The following is a 23,154-nucleotide window of genomic DNA, read 5'->3' as shown; positions in this document are numbered from 1 at the left end:
CGACAGCCAAAAGACGAACATACGGCCACCTTTAAAGTCCATCATGCTGAACTGGATAATGTCTTATCAGCCATTGGGTAATAGGCCCTACACACTAGCCGATAACACTGAAAGATATGAACGATCTCGTTTCATTTAATTTAGCTAGTCAAAATAATTAAAGAGCAGGCACTGAATAGTGGAAGACAGACTGACTGTCATATAGTGGGAGGTGCAGGGTCCTAACTAGGGGTGGGCAAGTGGTGCTGCCGCCCCGGGCACAGGATCTAGGAGATGGCACCGTCACTCCCCCGTGGCACCTGCATCACGACTTCATATTGTTACTGGTAATCTAAGGTGACAAATAAGATCTTTGCGTACTTGAAAGTCCCCAAATACTGACCTGTGCTCAGAACTGGTATCTGTCGGTTGTACCTTGTAGTGTAAGCATGGAAATTGTAGACACTTCTATAAAAAAAAATGTAAAAAAATATATAAAACAAAACTATATATCTATATATATATATATATCTATATATATCTATATCTATCTATATATATATATATATATATATATATATATATATATAAATACACACACACACACAAAGGGGTATATGCAATTGCGGTCGAATTGCCGCAAATGTCGAAAAACGGGCCGTTTTCGACACAAAAAACGTGTCAAATTGGATTCGTCAATACAATACAGTACTTTTCGTCAAAAAAACGGACGTTTGAAATTCGACTTTTTCAAATTCGACATTTAACAAATTCGACATGTCTGCACTCTTAAAAATGCGGCTTTTCGACAAAAGTATATTCAATTGAAGAATGTCAATTCGACAACAGTGCTTTTCGACAGTAAATTCGTCATTTTCAATCCGCCTCACTTTGCTGACGGAATGTAATAAAAAAATGTAAAACATGTTTTTTTTGTGTTTTTTTATTGCTAATACAGGTTGAGAATCCCTTATCCAAAATGCTTGGGACCAGAGGTATTTTGGATATTGGATTTTTCCGTATTTTGGAATAATTGCATACCATAATGAGATATCATGGCGATGGGACCTATATCTAAGCACAGAATGCATTTATGTTTCATATACACCTTATACACACAGCCTGAAGGTCATTTAATACAATATTTTTAATAACTTTGTGTATTAAACAAAGTTTGTGTACATTGAGCCATCAAAAAACAAAGGTTTCACTATCTCACTCTCACTCAAATGTCCGTATTTCGGAATATTTGGATAAGGGATACTCAACCTGTAGCATATCTATTTATATTAGAAGGGATTAGGTACTTGGTTTGTCTATTTAGGAGGCACAAGTATTATTTATATCTTTTTTTATTTTAAATGGAATGGGTTAAAAACCAGGAAAAAAAAATGCGTGGGGTCCCCCCTCCTAAGCATAACCAGCCTCGGGCTCTTTGAGCCGGTCCTGGTTGCAAAAATACGGGGGGAAAAATTACACGGGATCCCCCGTATTTTAACAACCAGCACCGGGCTCTGCGCCTGGTCCTGGTGCAAAAAATACGGGGGACAAAAAGCGTAGGGGTCCCCCGTATTTTTAACACCAGCACCGGGCTCCACTAGCTGGGGAGATAATGCCACAGCCGGGGGACACTTTTATATCGGTCCCTGCGGCCGTGGCATTAAAACCCCAACTAGTACCCCCTGGCCGGGGTACCCTGGAGTAGTGGGGACCCCTTAAATCAAGGGGTCCCCCCCAGCCACCCAAGGTCCAGGGGTGAAGCCCGAGGCTGTCCCCCCCATCCATGGGCTGCGTATGGGGGGCTGATAGCCAGAGTGTAAAATGAAAGAATATTGTTTTTTGCAGAAGAACTTCAAGTCCATGCAAGCCTCCTCCGCAAGCTGGTATTTGGAGAACCACAAGTACCAGCATGCAGGGGGGGCCCCGCTTGTACCTGTAGTTCTTCTGCAAAAAAAATACCCAAATAAAAACAGGACACGCACACCGTGAAAATACAACTTTATTTCACACATGCCGACACATACATACTTACCTATGTTGACACGCCGACTGCCACGTCTCCAATGTCGACGAATCCGGGGTACCTGTAAATAAAATTATACTCACCTAAATCCAGTGTCCTGTGATATTTGTAATCCACGTACTTGGCAAAAAAAAAAACGCATACCCGATCCACACGGACTGAAAGGGGTCCCGTGTTTACACATGGGACCCCTTTCCCCGAATGCTGAGACCCCCTGTGCCACGTCCTGGCACTCTCCTGATTCCCTATGCGCGTCTGAGCTGGCAGACAGCGCATCGCACAGCACCTCCATTAGTTTCAATGGTGGGAACTTTGCGGTCAGCGGTGGGGTTACCCGCGGTCAGCCGCTGACCGCGGGCGACCTCACCGCAAAGTTCCCACCATTGAAGATAATGGAGGGGGCTGTGAGATGCACGTCTGACAGCTCAGACGCGCATAGCCAATCAGGAGAGTGCCACAACGTGGCGCTCCCTGATTGGCTGAAGGGACCCTCTGTGACAGCAGTCACGGGGGGTCTCTGCATTCGGGGAAAGGGGTCCCATGTGTAAACATGGGACCCCTTTCAGTCCGTGTGGATCGGGTATGCGTTGTTTTTTTTTTGCCAAGTACGTGGATTACAAATATCACTGGACACTGGATTTAGGTGAGTATAATTATTAGTGATGAGCGGGTTCGGTTCCTCGGAACCGAACCCCCCCCCCCCCCCCGAACCTCACCCATTTTACACGGGTCTGAGGCATACTCGGATTCTCCCGTATGGCTCGGTTAACCCGAGCGCGCCCGAACGTCATCATCCCGCTGTCGGATTCTCGCGAGATTTGGATTCTATATAAGCAGCTGCGCGTCGCCGCCATTTTCACTCGTGCATTGGAAATGTTAGGGAGAGGACGTGGCTGGTGTCCTCTCCGTTTATTCATTGTTGATGCAAATATTTGTGCTTGCTTATATCTTCTTAATTGTGGGGACTGGGGAGCAGCTTTATATTAATATAGGAGGAGTACAGTGCAGAGTTTTGCTGATCAGTGACCACCAGTTTTATCCGTTCTCTGCCTGAAAAAAACGCTCCTTATCTGTGCTCAGTGTGCTGCATATATCTGTGCTCACACTGCTTAATTGTGGGGACTGGGGAGCAGCTGTATTATATAGGAGGAGTACAGTGCAGAGTTTTGCTGACAGTGACCACCAGTATACGTTGTCTGCCTGAAAAACACTCCATATCTGTGATCAGTGTGCTGCATATATCTGTGCTCACACTGCTTTATTGTGGGGACTGGGGACCACCAGTATAATATTATATAGGAGGAGTACAGTGCAGAGTTTTGCTGACCAGTGACCACCAGTATACGTTAACTTGTCTGCCTGAAAAACACTCCATATCTGTGCTGCATTGTAGTATATAGTAGGAGTACAGTGCATAATTTTGCTGACTATCAGTATATAATATATAGGAGTACGGTACAGAAGGCCACTGCTGTACCTACCTCTGTGTCGTCAAGTATACTATCCATCCATACCTGTGGTGCATTTCAGTTTTGCACAGTTTGCTGACCACCAGTATATAATATATAGCATTACGGTACAGTAGGCCACTGCTGTACCTACCTCTGTGTCGTCAAGTATACTATCCATCCATACCTGTGGTGCATTTCAGTTTTGCACAGTTTGCTGACCACCAGTATATAATATATAGCATTACGGTACAGTAGGCCACTGCTGTACCTACCTCTGTGTCGTCAAGTATACTATCCATCCATACCTGTGGTGCATTTCAGTTGTGCGCAGCATATATAGTAGTAGGCCATTGCTATTGATACTGGCATATAATTCCACACATTAAAAAATGGAGAACAAAAATGTGGAGGTTAAAATAGGGAAAGATCAAGATCCACTTCCACCTCGTGCTGAAGCTGCTGCCACTAGTCATGGCCGAGACGATGAAATGCCATCAACGTCGTCTGCCAAGGCCGATGCCCAATATCATAGTAGAGAGCATGTAAAATCCAAAAAACAAAAGTTCAGTAAAATGACCCAAAAATCAAAATTGAAAGCGTCTGATGAGAAGCGTAAACTTGCCAATATGCCATTCACGACACGGAGTGGCAAGGAACGGCTGAGGCCCTGGCCTATGTTCATGGCTAGTGGTTCAGATTCACATGAGGATGGAAGCACTCATACTCTCGCTAGAAAAAAGAAAAGACTTAAGCTGGCAAAAGCACAGCAAAGAACTGTGCGTTCTTCTAAATCACAAATCCCCAAGGAGAGTCCAAATGTGTCGGTTGCGATGCCTGACCTTCCCAACACTGGACGGGAAGAGCTTGCGCCTTCCACCATTTGCACGCCCCCTGCAAGTGCTGGAAGGAGCACCCGCAGTCCTGTTCCTGATAGTCAAATTGAAGATGTCACTGTTGAAGTACACCAGGATGAGGATATGGGTGTTGCTGGCGCTGGGGAGGAAATTGACAAGGAGGATTCTGATGGTGAGGTGGTTTGTTTAAGTCAGGCACCCAGGGAGACACCTGTTGTCCGTGGGACGAATATGGCCATTGACATGCCTGGTCAAAATACAAAAAAAATCACCTCTTCGGTGTGGAATTATTTCAACACAAATGCGGACAACAGGTGTCAAGCCGTGTGTTGCCTTTGTCAAGCTGTAATAAGTAGGGGTAAGGACGTTAACCACCTAGGAACATCCTCCCTTATACGTCACCTGGACCGCATTCATCAGAAGTCAGTGACAAGTTCAAAAACTTTGGATGACAGCGGAAGCAGTCCACTGACCACTAAATCCCTTCCTCTTGTAACCAAGCTCCTGCAAACCACACCACCAACTCCCTCAGTGTCAATTTCCACCTTACACAGGAACGCCAATAGTCCTGCAGGCCATGTCACTGGCAAGTCTGACGAGTCCTCTCCTGTCTGGGATTCCTCCGATGCATCTGTTGTTGCTGCTGGGAGTCGATCGGCATCCCAGAGGGGAAGTCGGAAGACCACTTGTACTACTTCCAGTAAGCAATTGACTGTCCAACAGTCCTTTGCGAGGAAGATGAAATATCACAGCAGTCATCCGCTGCAAAGCGGATAACTCAGGCCTTGGCAGCCTGGGCGGTGGTTCCGGTATCCACCGTTAATTCAGAGGCAACTAGAGACTTGATTGAGGTACTGTGTCCCCGGTACCAAATACCATCTAGGTTCCATTTCTCTAGGAAGGCGATACCGAAAATTTACACAGACCTCAGAAAAAGAGTCACCAGTGTCCTAAAAAATGCAGTTGTATCCAATGTCCACTTAACCACGGACATGTGGACAAGTGGAGCAGGGCAGACTCAGGACTATATGACTGTGACAGCCCACTGGGTAGATGTATTGCCTCCCGCAGCAAGAACAGCAGCGGCGGCACCAGTAGCAGCATCTCGCAAACGCTAACTCGTTCCTAGGCAGGCTAGGCTTTGTATCACCGCTTTCCATAAGAGGCACACAGCTGACAACCTCTTACAGAAACTGAGGAACGTCATCGCAGAATGGCTTACCCCAATTGGACTCTCCTGGGGATTTGTGACATCGGACAACGCCACCAATATTGTGCGTGCATTACATCTGGGCAAATTCCAGCACGTCCCATGTTTTGCACATACATTGAATTTGGTGGTGCAGAATTATTTAAAAAACGACAGGGGCGTGCAAGAGATGCTGTCGGTGGCCCGAAGAATTGCGGGCCACTTTCGGCATTCAGCCACCGCGTGCCGAAGACTGGAGCACCACCAAACATTCCTGAACCTGCCTTGCCATCATCTGAAGCAAGAGGTGGTAACGAGGTGGAATTCAACCCTCTATATGCTTCAGAGGATGGAGGAGGAGCAAAAGGCCATTCAAGCCTATACATCTGCCCACGATATAGGCAAAGGAGGGGGAATGCACCTGACTCAAGCGCAGTGGAGAATGATTTCAACGTTGTGCAAGGTTCTGCAACCCTTTGAACTTGCCACACGTGAAGTCAGTTCAGACACTGCCAGCCTGAGTCAGGTCATTCCCCTCATCAGGCTTTTGCAGAAGCTGGAGACATTGAAGGAGGAGCTAAAACAGAGCGATCTTGCTAGGCATGTGGGACTTGTGGATGGAGCCCTTCATTCGCTTAACCAGGATTCACGGGTGGTCAATCTGTTGAAATCAGAGCACTACATTTTGGCCACCGTGCTCAATCCTAGATTTAAAACCTACGTTGTATCTCTCTTTCCGGCAGACACAAGTCTGCAGAGGTTCAAAGACCTGCTGGTGAGAAAATTGTCAAGTTAAGCGGAACGTGACCCGTCAACATCTCCTCCTTCACATTCTCCCGCAACTGGGGGTGCGAGGAAAAGGCTAAGAATTCCGAGCCCACCCGCTGGCGGTGATGCAGGGCAGTCTGGAGCGAGTGCTGACATCTGGTCCGGACTGAAGGACCTGCCAACGATTACTGACATGTCGTCTACTGTCACTGCATATGATTCTCTCACCATTGAAAGAATGGTGGAGGATTATATGAGTGACCGCATCCAAGTAGGCACGTCAGACAGTCCGTACGTATACTGGCAGGAAAAAGAGTCAATTTGGAGGCCCTTGCACAAAATAAGATTTTACTTACCGATAAATCTATTTCTCGGAGTCCGTAGTGGATGCTGGGGTTCCTGAAAGGACCATGGGGAATAGCGGCTCCGCAGGAGACAGGGCACAAAAAGTAAAGCTTTTCCAGATCAGGTGGTGTGCACTGGCTCCTCCCCCTATGACCCTCCTCCAGACTCCAGTTAGGTACTGTGCCCGGACGAGCGTACACAATAAGGGAGGATTTTGAATCCCGGGTAAGACTCATACCAGCCACACCAATCACACCGTACAACTTGTGATCTAAACCCAGTTAACAGTATGATAACAGCGGAGCCTCTGAAAGATGGCTTCCTTCAACAACAACCCGAATTAGTTAACAATAACTATGTACAATTATTGCAGATAATCCGCACTTGGGATGGGCGCCCAGCATCCACTACGGACTCCGAGAAATAGATTTATCGGTAAGTAAAATCTTATTTTCTCTATCGTCCTAGTGGATGCTGGGGTTCCTGAAAGGACCATGGGGATTATACCAAAGCTCCCAAACGGGCGGGAGAGTGCGGATGACTCTGCAGCACCGAATGAGAGAACTCCAGGTCCTCCTTAGCCAGAGTATCAAAGTTGTAAAATTTTACAAACGTGTTCTCCCCTGACCACGTAGCTGCTCGGCAGAGTTGTAATGCCGAGACCCCTCGGGCAGCCGCCCAAGATGAGCCCACCTTCCTTGTGGAGTGGGCCTTTACAGATTTAGGCTGTGGCAGGCCTGCCACAGAATGTGCAAGTTGGATTGTGCTACAGATCCAACGAGCAATCGTCTGCTTAGACGCAGGAGCACCCATCTTGTTGGGTGCATACAATATAAACAACGAGTCAGATTTTCTGACTCCAGCTGTCCTTGCAATATATATTTTTAATGCTCTGACAACGTCCAGTAACTTGGAGTCCTCCAAGTCACTTGTAGCCGCAGGCACAACAATAGGCTGGTTCAGATGAAATGCTGACACCACCTTAGGGAGAAAATGCGGACGAGTCCGCAGTTCCGCCCTGTCCGAATGGAAAATCAGATATGGGCTTTTGTAAGATAAAGCTGCCAGTTCTGACACTCTCCTGGCCGAAGCCAGGGCTAGAAGCATGGTCACTTTCCATGTGAGATATTTCAAATCCACCTTTTTTAGTGGTTCAAACCAATGAGATTTTAGAAATTCCAAAACCACATTGAGATCCCACGGTGCCACTGGAGGCACCACAGGCGGCTGTATATGCAGCACTCCCTTAACAAAGGTCTGGACTTCAGGGACTGAAGCCAATTCTTTTTGAAAGAAAATCGACAGGGCCGAAATTTGAACCTTAATAGATCCCAATTTGAGACCCATAGACAATCCTGATTGCAGGAAATGTAGGAATCGACCCAGTTGAAATTCCTCCGTCGGAGCACTCCGATCTTCGCACCACGCAACATATTTTCGCCAAATTCGGTGATAATGTTGCACGGTTACTTCCTTCCTCGCTTTAATCAAAGTAGGAATGACTTCTTCCGGCATGCCTTTTTCCTTTAGGATCCGGCGTTCAACCGCCATGCCGTCAAACGCAGCCGCGGTAAGTCTTGAAACAGACAGGGACCCTGCTGAAGCAAGTCCCTCCTTAGAGGTAGAGGCCACGGATCTTCCGTGATCATCTCTCGAAGTTCCGGGTACCAAGTCCTTCTTGGCCAATCCGGAACCACTAGTATCGTTCTCACGCCTCTTTGCCGTATAATTCTCAATACTTTTGGTATGAGAGGCAGAGGAGGAAACACATACACCGACTGGTACACCCAAGGCGTTACCAGCGCGTCCACAGCTATTGCCTGCGGATCTCTTGACCTGGCGCAATACCTGTCCAGTTTTTTGTTGAGGCGAGACGCCATCATGTCCACCATCGGTCTTTCCCAACGGGTTACCAGCATGTGGAAGACTTCTGGATGAAGTCCCCACTCTCCCGGGTGAAGATCGTGTCTGCTGAGGAAGTCTGCTTCCCAGTTGTCCACTCCCGGGATGAACACTGCTGACAGTGCTATCACATGATTCTCTGCCCAGCGAAGAATCCTTGCAGCTTCTGCCATTGCACTCCTGCTTCTTGTGCCGCCCTGTCTGTTCACATGGGCGACTGCCGTGATGTTGTCCGACTGGATCAACACCGGTTTTCCTTGAAGCAGAGGTTCTGCCTGGCTTAGAGCATTGTATATTGCTCTTAGTTCCAATATGTTTATGGGAAGAGACGTTTCCAGGCTCGTCCATACTCCCTGGAAGTTTCTTCCTTGTGTGACTGCTCCCCAGCCTCTCAGGCTGGCGTCCGTGGTCACCAGGATCCAATCCTGTATGCCGAATCTGCGGCCCTCCAATAGATGAGGACTCTGCAACCACCACAGAAGAGACACCCTTGTCCTTGGAGACAGGGTTATCCGTAGGTGCATCTGAAGATGCGACCCTGACCATTTGTCCAACAGATCCCTTTGGAAAATTCTTGCGTGGAATCTGCCGAATGGAATTGCTTCGTAAGAAGCCACCATTTTTCCCAGGACTCTTGTGCATTGATGTACAGACACCTTTCCTGGTTTTAGGAGGTTCCTGACAAGCTCGGATAACTCCTTGGCTTTTTCCTCCGGGAGAAAAACCTTTTTCTGAACCGTGTCCAGAATCATCCCTAGGAACAGCAGACGAGTTGTCGGCATTAACTGGGATTTCGGAATATTCAGAATCCACCCGTGCTGTTTTAGCACTTCTTGAGACAGTGCTAATCCCATCTCTAGCTGTTCTCTGGACCTTGCCCTTATTAGGAGATCGTCCAAGTATGGGATAATTAATACGCCTTTTCTTCGAAGAAGAATCATCATCTCGGCCATTACCTTTGTAAAGACCCGAGGTGCCGTGGACAATCCGAACGGCAGCGTCTGAAACTGATAGTGACAGTTTTGTACAACGAACCTGAGGTACCCCTGGTGTGAGGGGTAAATTGGAACGTGGAGATACGCATCCTTGATGTCCAAGGATACCATAAAGTCCCCCTCTTCCAGGTTCGCTATCACTGCTCTGAGTGACTCCATCTTGAACTTGAACTTCTTTATGTACAGGTTCAAGGACTTCAGATTTAGAATAGGCCTTACCGAGCCATCCGGCTTCGGTACCACAAAAAGAGTGGAATAATACCCCTTCCCTTGTTGTAGAAGAGGTACCTTGACTATCACCTGCTGAGAGTACAGCTTGTGAATGGCTTCCAAAACCGTCTCCCTTTCGGAGGGGGACGTTGGTAAAGCAGACTTCAGGAAACGGCGAGGTGGATCTGTCTCTAATTCCAACCTGTACCCCTGAGATATTATCTGCAGGATCCAGGGATCTACTTGCGAGTGAGCCCACTGCGCGCTGTAATTTTTGAGACGACCCCCCACCGTCCCCGAGTCCGCTTGAGAAGCCCCAGCGTCATGCTGAGGCTTTTGTAGAAGCCGGGGAGGGCTTCTGTTCCTGGGAAGGAGCTGCCTGTTGCTGTCTCTTCCCTCGACCTCTGCCTCGTGGCAGATATGAATAGCCCTTTGCTCTCTTATTTTTAAAGGAACGAAAGGGCTGCGGTTGAAAGGTCGGTGCCTTTTTCTGTTGGGGAGTGACTTGAGGTAGAAAGGTGGATTTCCCGGCTGTAGCCGTGGCCACCAAATCTGATAGACCGACTCCAAATAACTCCTCCCCTTTATACTGCAAAACTTCCATATGCCGTTTTGAGTCCGCATCGCCTGTCCACTGTCGCGTCCATAAAGTTCTTCTGGCCGAAATGGACATAGCACTTACCCGTGATGCCAGTGTGCAGATATCCCTCTGTGCATCACGCATATAAAGAAATGCATCCTTTATTTGTTCTAACGACAGTAAAATATTGTCCCTGTCCAGGGTATCAATATTTTCAATCAGGGACTCTGACCAAACTACCCCAGCACTGCACATCCAGGCAGTCGCTATAGCTGGTCGTAGTATAACACCTGCATGTGTGTATATACTTTTTTGGATATTTTCCATCCTCCTATCTGATGGATCTTTAAGTGCGGCCGTCTCAGGAGAGGGTAACGCCACTTGTTTAGATAAGCGTGTTAGCGCCTTGTCCACCCTAGGAGGTGTTTCCCAGCGCTCCCTAACCTCTGGCGGGAAAGGGTATAATGCCAATAATTTCTTTGAAATTATCAGCTTTTTATCAGGGGCAACCCACGCTTCATTACACACGTCATTTAATTCTTCTGATTCAGGAAAAACTATAGGTAGTTTTTTCACACCCCACATAATACCCTGTTTAGTGGTACCTGTAGTATCAGCTAAATGTAACGCCTCCTTCATTGCCAAAATCATATAACGTGTGGCCCTACTGGAAAATACGGTTGATTCGTCACCGTCACCACTGGAGTCATCGCCTGTGTCTGGGTCTGTGTCGACCGACTGAGGCAAAGGGCGTTTCACAGCCCCTGACGGTGTTTGAGTCGCCTGGACAGGCACTAATTGATTGTCCGGCCGTCTCATGTCGTCAAACGACTGCTTTAGCGTGTTGACACTATCCCGTAGTTCCATAAATAAAGGCATCCATTCTGGTGTCGACTCCCTAGGGGGTGACATCCTCATATTTGGCAATTGCTCCGCCTCCACGCCAATATCGTCCTCATACATGTCGACACACACGTACCGACACACAGCAGACACACAGGGAATGCTCCTAACGAAGACAGGACCCACTAGCCCTTTGGGGAGACAGAGGGAGAGTTTGCCAGCACACACCAAAAGCGCTATATATATATATCAGGGATAGCCTTATAATAAGTGCTCCCTTATAGCTGCTTGTTATATCAAAATATCGCCATAAATTTGCCCCCCCTCTCTGTTTTACCCTGTTTCTGTAGTGCAGTGCAGGGGAGAGACTTGGGAGCCGTCCTGACCAGCGGAGCTGTGAGAGGAAATGGCGCCGTGTGCTGAGGAGATAGGCCCCGCCCCTTTTCTGGCGGGCTCGTCTCCCGCTATTTAGAGAAATCAGGCAGGGGTTAAATATCTCCATATAGCCTCTGGGGGCTATATGTGAGGTATTTTTAGCCTTTATATAGGTTACATTTTGCCTCCCAGGGCGCCCCCCTCCCAGCGCCCTGCACCCTCAGTGACTGCCGTGTGAAGTGTGCTGAGAGGAAAATGGCGCACAGCTGCAGTGCTGTGCGCTACCTTTAGAAGACTGCAGGAGTCTTCAGCCGCCGATTCTGGACCTCTTCTGACTTCAGCATCTGCAAGGGGGCCGGCGGCGCGGCTCCGGTGACCATCCAGGCTGTACCTGTGATCGTCCCTCTGGAGCTTGATGTCCAGTAGCCAAGAAGCCAATCCATCCTGCACGCAGGTGAGTTGACTCCTTCTCCCCTCAGTCCCTCGCTGCAGTGATCCTGTTGCCAGCAGGAATCACTGTAAAATAAAAAACCTAGCTAAACTTTTTCTAAGCAGCTCTTTAGGAGAGCCACCTAGATTGCACCCTTCTCGGCCGGGCACAAAAATCTAACTGGAGTCTGGAGGAGGGTCATAGGGGGAGGAGCCAGTGCACACCACCTGATCTGGAAAAGCTTTACTTTTTGTGCCCTGTCTCCTGCGGAGCCGCTATTCCCCATGGTCCTTTCAGGAACCCCAGCATCCACTAGGACGATAGAGAAACTGGCTTTATTCTACCTAAGTTGCCCTCCCACAAGTGTGTACTCCGAAAGAGTGTTTAGTGCAGCCACTCACCTTGTCAGCAATCGGCGTACGAGGTTATTTACAGAAAATGTGGAGAAGATGATGTTCATCAAAATGAATTATAATCAATTCCTCCGTGGAGACATTCACCAGCAGCAATTGCCTCCAGAAAGTACACAGGGACCTGAGATGGTGGATTCCAGTGGGGACGAATTATTAATCTGTGAGGAGGGGGATGTACACAGTGAGAGGGGTGAGGAATCGGAGGATGATGATGAGGTGGACATCTTGCCTCTGTAGAGCCAGTTTGTGCAAGGAGAGATTGATTGCTTCTTTTTTGGTGGGGGCCCAAACCAAACAGTCATTTCAGTCACAGTCGTGTGGCAGACCCTGTCGCTGAAATGATGGGTTCGTTAAAGTGTGCATGTCCTGTTTATACAACATAAGGGTGGGTGGGAGGGCCCAAGGACAATTCCATCTTGCACCTCTTTTTTCTTTAATTTTTCTTTGCATCATGTGCTGTTTGGGGACAATTTATTTTGAAGTGCCATCCTGCCTGACACTGCAGTGCCACTCCTATATGGGCCAGGTGTTTGTGTCGGCCACTTGTGTCGCTTAGCTTAGTCACACAGCGACCTTGGTGCGCCTCTTTTTTTCTTTGCATCATGTGCTGTTTGGGGACTATTTTTTTGAAGTGCCATCCTGTCTGACACTGCAGTGCCACTCCTAGATGGGCCAGGTGTTTGTGTCGGCCACTTGGGTCGCTTAGCTTAGCCATCCAGCGACCTCGGTGCAAATTTTAGGACTAAAAATAATATTGTGAGGTGTGAGGTATTCAGAATAGACTGAAAATGAGTGTAAATTATGGTTATTGAGGTTAATAATACTATGGGATCAAAATGACCCCCAAATTCTATGATTTAAGCTGTTTTTGAGGGTTTTTTGTAAAAAAACACCCGAATCCAAAACACACCCGAATCCGACAAAACATTTTCAGGGAGGTTTTGCCAAAACGCGTCCGAATCCAAAACCAAAACACAAAACCCGAAAAATGTCCGGTGCACATCACTAATAATTATCTTTTCTTTTCAGGTACCCCATGGATTCTACTTGGAGAAGTGGACCGAACATCGTGTCAACATAGGTAAGTATGTATGTGTCGACATGTATGTAATAAAGTTGTACTTGTCAAGGTGTGCGTGTCCTGTTTTTATTTGGGTATTTTTTTTGCAGAAGAACTACAGGTACCAGCGGGCCCGTTCCCCCCCGCATGCTGGTACTTGTGGTTCTCCAAGTACCAGCTTGCGGGGCAGGCTTGCTGGGACTTGTAGTTCTTCTGCAAAAAACAATATTCTTTCATTTTCAACAAGGCTATCAGCCCCCCATCCGTAGCCCTTGGATGGGGGGGACAGCGTCGGGCTTCACCCCTGGCCGTTGATTTAAGGGGTCCCCACTCCTCCAGGGTACCCCAGCCAGGGGTGACTAGTTGGGTATTTAATGCCACGGCCGCAGGGAGCGGTATAAAAGTGTCCCCCGGCTGTGGCATTATCTGTCCAGCTAGTGGAGCCCGATGCTGGTACAAAAAATACGGGGGACCCCTACTCTTTTTGTCCCCCGTATTTTTTGCACCAGGACCAGGCGCAGAGCCGGGTGCTGGTTGTTAAAATACGGGGGATCCCCTGTCATTTCCCCCCCCCCGTATTTTTGCAACCAGGACCGTCTCAAAGAGCCCGAGGCTGGTTATGCTTAGGAGAGGTGACCCCACTAATTTTTTCCCCGTGTTTTTTAACCATTTCAGCACCGTTGGAAAAGTCGAATCCAGGATGCACTTTTCCGTCAATTCCTCCGTTTTTCGACAGTGGGACTGTCGAATCCGTTTTGTATTGAATATGTCGAATTCCGGCACCCCCCCGGCCGGAATTCGACTGTCGAATTGTGTCTAATTTAAAAACGGTCGAATTCCACCCGGAATTCGACCGCAATTGCATATACCCCATAGTGGCTGCAAGCCTCACATAATTCGACAACAGTGTCTTATAATATTTTTCTATTCTAAGAATATATTTGCAGTAAAACAGGCATTTATAAAGGCCATCGCCACTGGTAACCACTAGTAATGATGATATGTTGGATACTAGCAGCACAGTACTGTATGAGAAGTGTGCAATAAATTTCCGGTTGTGCAGTGTATAGGTAGACACAATCTAACTATCTGGTTGTGAACTGTAATCTGTGACTAAGCTCTTGGGGAAATGTCAGGGCACAGAACCGTACATAAGTAGCACTGCACACTGAAGAAGTCAGTATGTTCACTTTCTTCACAAACTCGTTACAGAGCTCAACAGAGGCCACTGGACAGCCATGATCTTCTAAGACTACAAGAGTGGTCTGCAGCAGCAGGAGGGTTTTTATTGACTGCCGCAAGTGCTGGAAGCCATTTCCAGGCGTAGTCCAAGAATTTGCGCTCGTTGTGTCCTTCTCCAGCACGGAAATGCACCTGTCCACAAGTTTGGGAAAGTGGTGGATTTTCTGGTCCATGAACTCATCCAGGAGTTTGGTTAACCACCGCACAGTCCAGATCTGGCCCCCTGCAACTTCTTGCGCACAAATCAAGCACAAGATGCGCGGGATTAGTTTTGAGTCACCGGAAGCTGCAATGGAGACTTTCATCCAGCATGTAGTAGACATACCTGCTTCAGGATGGTACAGCTGCTGCACCAAGTGGTTTGAGGACATGCAACTTTGCATAGACTCCTCTGGTGATTACTTTGTAAAACAAAAAATAGCATCTGGAAACTTACTGCACACCCCTCATTTATGTAGCATCTAGAGCTCTCCATTGCTATGTGCCTCTCTGGTAGAATAGAATGTTCTCTGATAGCGTCTGTGTTTCCAAGGTTGTGGTGTGGTCAGTACTGCATTGCATTTATGGTGGTTAATGCTGAAGTGTCTCGGCTATCGATCAGGGTAGAGGAACTGATTGTGGCTTTGCTTCTCAGTACCAGGGTTTGTGTAATCAATAAATGTCTACTGTAATAAGGGCTGGTTTTATGCATATGCTGGATACGCAGCTGAGTAGGGCGGAGCATAGAAGAGGGTTCGCTAGCTCAGCTGCCCCAGGGTCAATTGTAAAACCAGCCCAACCTGATATGAACCCCTGGGAGACTCTACGGAGGGCATAATGTGTATGGGGGGATGCATTTAAAATGCCGTCGTTCAGGTGACTGACGTCAGAATCCCAACAGCCGACATTTTACCGACGGACGGAAGCTCGGCACTCGCCTGGTATTCCCACTCGGTTGGTGGGTCCACGCCACCAACCGAGTGGGAATAGAACCTTTGCTCGCCACCAGGCCTGAATTGTGGCGAGCGGACTCGCTGCCTCGCTGCTGGGATTCCGGCAGACGGGATGCCGCTGTCGGTATACTGACAGCCGGCATCCCGTCTGCCAGTGTATCATATCATGTATGGAGCACTACTACAGTGGGCATAATGTGTAAGGGACACTACTATGGTAGGTATAATGAGTAAGGGGCATTACTACAGTGGGCATAATGTGTAAAGTGCACTACTACAGTGGGCATAATGTGTAAAGGGTACTACAACTGTGGGCGTAATGTGTAATGGGCACTACTACTGTGGACATAATGTGTAAGGGACACTACTACAGTGGGCATAATGCGTAAGGGGTACTACTATGGTAGGCATAATGTGTAAAGGGTACTACAACGGTGGGCATAATGTGTAAGGGGCGCTACTACGGTGGACATAATGTGTAAGGGGCACTACTACAGTGGGCATAATGTGTAAGGGGCACTACTACGGTGGGCATAATGTGTAAAGGGTACTGCAACGGTGGGCATAATGTGTAAGGGGCACTACTACGGTGGGCATAATGTGAAAGGGGCACTACTATGGTGGACATAATGTGTAAGGGGCGGGGCACTACTACGGTGGACATAATGTGAAAGGGGCACTACCAGGGCTGTAACTACGTGTGTGCCAAGTGGGCTTGGCACACAGCGCAGTTGCCCTGAGGGCGCACGGCCAGCGGCATGTAATGAGTCAAATTGACTCATTACATGCCTCTGAAGTCTGCGCCGTGCGTCGCCGCCGCGCTGTGGAGAAGAGCTACAGCGCCGGGCAGGTGAGGAGGAGGGAGGGGGACTGGAGCCGTAGCAGCGCTATTTCATTGGTAGTAAGCGCCGCTGCAGCATCCCCTTCTCCTTCCGTATTGGCTGCCCGGCGCTGCTGTGGATGCTGGGATGCGGTTCTTCCATCCCAGCATCCACAGCAGCGCCGGGCAGCCAATACGGAAGGAGAGGGGGATGCTGCAGCGGCGCTTACTACCAATGAAATAGCGCTGCTGCGGCTCCAGTCCCCCTCCCTCCTCCTCCTTCTCACCTGCCTGCACCGAGGAAGCTGCACCAGGAGCGGGAGATGGTAAGTATCTCTCTCTCTCTCTCTCTCTCTCAGGGGGACACCGTCTGCCATAATGTGTAAAAAGGGGGCCTGGCTGCCGCAATGTGTAAAAAGGGGGCCTGGCTGCCGCAATGTGTAAAAAGGGGGACTGGCTGCCGCAATGTGTAAAAAGGGCGACTGGCTACCGCAATGTGTAAAAAGGGGGCCTGGCTGCCGCAATGTGTAAAAAGGGGAATGTGTAAAAAGGGGGACTGGCTGCCGCAATGTGTAAAAATGGGGACTGGCTGCTGCAATGTGTAAAAAGGGGGACTGGCTGCCGCAATGTGTAAAAAGGGAGACTGTCTGCTGTAATGTGTAAAAAGGGGGACGCTGTCTGCTGTAATGTATAAAAGGGGCTCTACCTGGTGTAGTGGCGCTACTGTGCAGCGTAATTTGAATAATGTAGACTACTGTGCACCGTAGTATGAATTGCTATTATTTTGTGACCACGCCCCTTCCCCATGAAGCTACGCCCCTATATATTTTTCACGCGCCTACGGCGCGCACTGCCCCTATCTTACGTGGGGGGGCGCCAATGTCGTTTCTTGAACACAGCGCTAAAATGCCTAGTTACGGCACTGGGCACTACTACGTTGGGCATAATGTGTAAATGGCACTACAACTGGGCTTTTCCCATGAGACCACGCCCCCTTCATTTTTTAAGGTGCATGCCGAAGTACTTAGAGGCTCTGACTGTAATGTAATATCCCTTTTACAGTTACACTGACACACACGGGTCCAGCCGGGTCACAGCAGCCCAAATAATAATAATAATAATAATAATAATAATGATGACTGACTTCCCTTACTTATTACACCGCCTCCTCCCAATTCCTTATTGTTGTAGCAAATGTATTAGAATTTATAGTTTCAGTATGTAGATAAATATCACCCATATTGTAAGTCGGGCAGTCAGTCAGATACGGGCTGTAGTACTGTATGAGGACTGATCCCGGCAATGCTCCGGGACGAGGATCCGTAGTACCGGGTGTGGTCGGGGTGACAGTTACCTGTACAGTACACGGGTGTCAGTCGGGTGTGCGGGTCACACCGGGTGGTCACTCAGCCCTCACGCCGGCTTCTCGCAGCTCCCGGGAATCGAGATCCGTCTGTTTCAATGACGCTGTTACTGTGGCAACCGGAGCCGGCCTGTGGTTGGAGGAGACTGTCCCTTGGTCAGGGCACGGAGTCATCCTATTGGCGGACAAGGTTGCCAGCGGGAGGGGCGGGACATTACTGTGATTACAGCATTTTACCTGAGGAAGACTGTGTGTCACTCACTGTGAATGTGAGTGTGAGTGAGGCCTCTAGAGGAGGCTGTACTCAGTCAGTCAGTGCTATGTTCTGTGGTACAGTCACACAGTGCCTACCAGGCTACTGTAATAGTGAAGTCAATAACTATTGGTAACACATGGTAATCTGGGCATTAGGGTCACTAGGGGACTCTAGCACTGTTACAGAGTGTAGTGCGCATGTGCAGGTCTCGGGAAAATTGGTGCAGTGGCCATTCTCCCACTGCGCATAGATGAAACACCGGGAAAACGACCAGCACTCCATTTTCCCAGTGATTTCTGCAGCGCTGCTGCTGCGACGCGGGACTCCAGAGGGTAAGTATTGAAAAAGATGGGTGCACCCATTATAAATACGTCAGTGCCCATAACCCTTACTGGGTGTGATACTGGATGCCAGCAGCTGGGATGCCAACAGTCACATAACCGACACCGGCATCCCGACAATTAGAATGCCGACAGGGTAATTATATTACCCGTCCCCTACCCTAACTCTAACCCATCTGTGGTGGCGGATAGGGCTAAGATAATGGGGGTAGCGGCTAGGGGTACATTTACAAATGGTCGATAGCAACCTGTCAGACTCTAGCTATTATCTTCTAGAAGGTGCTATATAAATGATAAGTAGAATCTTATTGGTTGCTTTGGGTAACCTCTCCACTTTTAAAACCCCGCACTTTTGTAAATATACCCCGTAGATTTCATAGTAAGGGAACCTGCATAGGAGAGACTGGCAGTCTATTGTTTTAACATGAATGGGGTCATCAACATGTAGAATAAATAGTTTCCACAGGTTTTTTAACATTTTCAAGTAACGGACTCATCCGTTATTACTATTAAAGGCAATCGCATATTCCGGGTCACCTCAGTCTGCCCCCCACTCCCGTCTCCCCCTTGTTCTGTCACGCTCCGCCACCCCCCCCGTTCTATCCAGGTCCCTGGTGAGAGGATGGTGTGGTGTGAGCAGCAATTGCAGTATTGGGTTATGCAAAGTCTGTCATTTGGGTATATTCAATTGAAGCCGAAAGCTGCTGTCTGTCGGAAAGATGTCAGTTTTCGACTTTTTAAGGTCGGAAGGGGTTCCGACCTATTCACTATACCCCAAAAAGTCGGGGAATTCGACTTGTCGGAAAGCACGTGGATCTGCGGAATAGCTGCCGATCCGCGTGCTTCTGGCGAAAACGGGGCCAAATCCGTCAGGTTCTGGCGCCCTTTCCGACCATCTCAATCCAAAAGTCGGATTGAGATGAGGGAGCCGAGACAGGAGGAGACGGGGCGGAGGGGGGGGGGAGACGGGGGAGCAGCGGGGAGACGGGGGACAGCAGCGCTACAGCAGCGTAGCAGGAGGATGTGTCACAGACGCCACTCACAGCAGCGTCCACCCGGCTCCAGCAAGCGAGACGTCGCTTGCTGGAGCCAGGTGGACGCTGCCGTGAGCGGCGGCTGAGACACATCCTCCTGCTACGCTTGCTGGAGCCGCTGCTGTAGCGCTGCTCTCCCTGCTGCTCCCCCGTCTCCCTGCTGCTCCCCCCTCTCCCCGCGGCTCTCCCCTGTCTCAGCTCCCTCATCTCAATTCGACTTTTTTTAAAGTCGAATTGAGATGCCCATTGAATAGCCCTTGTCGGAATGGATCCGACTTCAATTGAATATACCCCATAGTCACCACGAACAGAAAAGAATCCTGCAATCCAGCAGTACGAATCCCGTGCAACGTACGGTTGCAGCAGAACTCACCAATGTCACGCCAGCCACAATGACGTTTTTTAACTTTCCTATTTCGTCTTTTCTCTTTTTTCCTCTCCTCCTGGTAGTCTGTCTTTTCAGAGGCAATCTTTGGATGGAGAATCTCTCAGGACAGGGAGTACTTTCTTTTGCTCAGCGGGGAAGGCCTGCACTTTTATCCTCACATTAACATTTCAGGAGAGTAAGGTGGCTCGGGAAACCTCCGCTAAATAGCTAAGTGATAGATATGTAAATGTGACATGATTTATAGCGGCAATGTATGAGGTCAAGCGCTTCCCAAGCCACTGGTGGGTGACTAAATTATAGAAGAGTTTCTTGGAGGAGTGGAATTTTTATCCATAGGCAATGAGAAGCGAGGGAATGAGACTGGTGAATACTGAGAGGATGAGCATCCCTGAGGTAGGATGAAAGCGGTGTAAGATGTAGGAGTGTTTGTCAGCTGTAAAATGCTCACATATGGAGCTTCAAGGGCAGCAGTGTCAAGAAATAGATGTTTAAAAAGACATCAGTTTATGTGAAGGGAGGCGGATCTGGCTGCCTTAATATTAGCATTACATATGAAATCTTAACTTTAGCGTCATTACCGCCGACATTGGCGGCGGTACTCATTGCTAGGGGTCTTCAGCGAATGGGGAAGCTAGTTATTGTGTATTTAACAAGGACAAGTACAAATAACACCGTAGTCCTCCTGGCACTGTTGCTAGGCCTCCAGTGCAGTGCACCTGGGTGTCCCACAGGGCCGCCATCAGTGGGGTCTGCAGGGACTCCGGTACCGGGCCCAGACAGAGAGGAGGCCTGACCTCGGCTCCCACAGTTGATTGGATTCTGGCATCGATCTCCTGAAAACCGGGATCCTGACAGCCAGTATTTTAACTACATCCTGTGTGTGTGTGTGTCCCTATGGGAGCAGTGTGTGTGTGTGTGTGTCCCTGCGGCTATGGGAGCAGTGTGTGCACGTGCTACAGGGGCAATGTATGTGTTCCGCCGTGATGTTCCGCTATGATGCTGTTGGAAGTGTTTGCAATTAAATCTTGTCACTGTGGTGGTCATTCCGAGTTGTTCGCTCACTGCCGTTTTTAGCAGAATAGCGATCAGGCTAAAAATGGGCGATTCTGCGCATGCATATGGGCCGCAGGGCGCACGTGCTAAGTATTTCCACACAAACTATGCAATTTTACACAGGTCCGAGCGACGCTTTTCAGTCGCTCTGCTGATCGGTGAGTGATGGAAGTGGGCGGAAACTGACCGTTTTCAGGGAGTGTGCTAAAAACCGCAGGCGTGTCAGGCTAAAACGCAGGAGTGGCTGGCCAAACGCAGGAGTGGCTGGCCGAACGCAGGGCGTGTTTGTGACGTCAAACCAGGAACTAAACGGACTGAGCTGATCGCAATCTAGGAGTAGGTCTGGAGCTACTCAGAAACTGCAGGGAAATATTTAATAGCAGAACTGCTAATCTTTCGTTCGCTATTCTGCTAAGCTAAGATACACTCCCAGAGGGCGGCGGCCTAGCGTGTACAATGCTGCTAAAAGCAGCTAGCGAGCAAACAACTCGGAATGAGGGCCCGTGTGTGATCGCAGAGTGAAGCTATGGGGGCAGTGTGTGTGTGGCTATGGAGGCAGTGTGTATGTGTGTGCGGCTATTGGGGCAGTGTGTGTTTTTGGGCAGCGTGTGTGCGTGTGTGTGTGTGTGTGTGTGTGTGTGTGCAGTTATAGGGGTAATGTATGTGCGAGGCTATGTGGGCAGCGTGTGTGTGTGTGTGTGTGTGTGTGTGTGTGTGTGTATGTGTGCAGTTATAGGGGTAATGTATGTGCGAGGCTATGTGGGGAGTGTGTGTTTGTAGAGGTAGGTGTGTGTGGGGGTGTGGATCATTAGATCGACAGTGTCTAGGTCGACAATATTTAGGTCGACCACTATAGGTCGACAGTCACTAGGTCGACAGGGTCAGAAGGTCGACATGTTATAGGTCGACAAGTCAAAAGGTCGACATGAGTTTTTTATGTTTTTTTGTTTTTTTTGGTGTCGTTTTCTTCGTAGAGTGACCGGAAACCCCAATTAGTGCACCGTGTCCCCTCGCATGGCTCACTTTGCTCGCCATGCTTCGGGCAAGGCAGATTACCGTTCCAATCGTAGTCCACGTGGATCGTTAAGTAGGAAAAAGTAAAAAAAAATATTATTTTTTAAAAAAACTCATGTCGACCTTTTGACCTGTCGACCTAGAACATGTCAACCTTTTGACCCTGTCGACCTATAGTGGTCGACCTAAACATTGTCGACCTAGACACTGTCGTTCTTCAGACCGGATCCCGTGTGGGGGGGGAGAGGCTGCCTATTTTGTCAGTCCTGGACCTCACAATTTCTGATGGCAGTGGGGACCTGATCAGTGAATCCGTATAGTGCTCAGCTGCCATGGTGCTATTTTAATAGCAGATTGGCCCAGGCAAAGATTTTCTATAAATGCTAAAAGCAGCAATAACAAAAAATAAAAATCTTATGTGCACTTGAAAAATTGTTATCTATAAAGAAGGACAAAGGGGGTTATTGAGGTTTGTTAGCAAACCAAAAAATCACACTAATGAGCAAAACCATGTGCACTGCAGGTAGGGCAGATGTAACATGTGCAGAGAGAGTTAGATTTGGGTGGGTTAATTGGTTTCTGCGCAGGGTAAATACTGGCTGCTTTTATTTTCACTCTGCAATTTGGATTTCAGTTTCACACCCCACCCAAATCTAACTCTCTCTGCACATGTTACATCTGCCCCACCTGCAGTGCACATGGTTTTGCCCATTAGTGTGATTTTTTGGTTTGCTAACAAACCAGAATAAGTCCCAAGATTCAGCTGGATGAGTTGTAACAAGGAATCCAGTTACGTAGTTTTGGTCCTGCATTGCGTTGCGTCCACCTTTGAACTAGGTCCTAAGGGCCATGTTACATAACATACAGTATGTTGCACCATTTACTGTTCATTTTGTATTTTTGTTTTATATGACTTAGGGCTTGTTCTCACACCTGTCCAAAGTTACTGTAGTCTAGATGAAGTTTGACGCATTTTCCCACTGTATGCAGGGCAGTCGAGAGCCTGGCTGGGCCCAGGTACTTTTCAGGGGGTGTGGCCTAATCACAGGAGGCGTGGTCATGCACCCTTAGAATAATACCGATTTTTTTTTTTTTTTTTTTGCGCCACCATGGTTCGCACTACAGTGCACTAGTGTTTAGCGTGTGCTGGGCTGAGGAGAAGAGGTGCAGCTGCTACCTCCAGTTAAAATGGAAGAAGTCCAGGGACCCCACTGGGCCCTCGCTGGGACCGGGTAATTTGTACCCTCTTCCCCCCTCTCTCGGCACCACTGGTAGTATGCAACAACAAGCTCTT

General features: G+C 48.6%; 1 protein-coding gene across 1 annotated transcript in view; it reads right to left on the bottom strand.

Annotated features, from left to right (window-relative positions):
* EFCAB6 (EF-hand calcium binding domain 6) overlaps positions 1–17,902 on the bottom strand; it is a 411,320-nt gene extending 393,418 nt beyond the window's left edge. Inside the window, exons 1-2 of the mRNA XM_063928921.1 lie at positions 17,766–17,902; positions 383–447 (exon numbers count right to left, since the gene is read on the bottom strand). The gene's annotated coding sequence lies outside the window, so the exon portion shown is untranslated. The remainder of the gene's footprint in view (positions 1–382; positions 448–17,765) is intronic.
* Positions 17,903–23,154: the final 5,252 nt, after the last annotated feature.

Source organism: Pseudophryne corroboree, chromosome 6 (assembly GCF_028390025.1).
Source record: "Pseudophryne corroboree isolate aPseCor3 chromosome 6, aPseCor3.hap2, whole genome shotgun sequence".
In the NCBI taxonomy this organism is placed as follows: Eukaryota; Metazoa; Chordata; class Amphibia; order Anura; family Myobatrachidae; genus Pseudophryne; species Pseudophryne corroboree.
The sequence above is the reverse complement of the archived record's forward strand: the minus strand, read 5'-3'. Positions and strand labels throughout refer to the sequence as shown.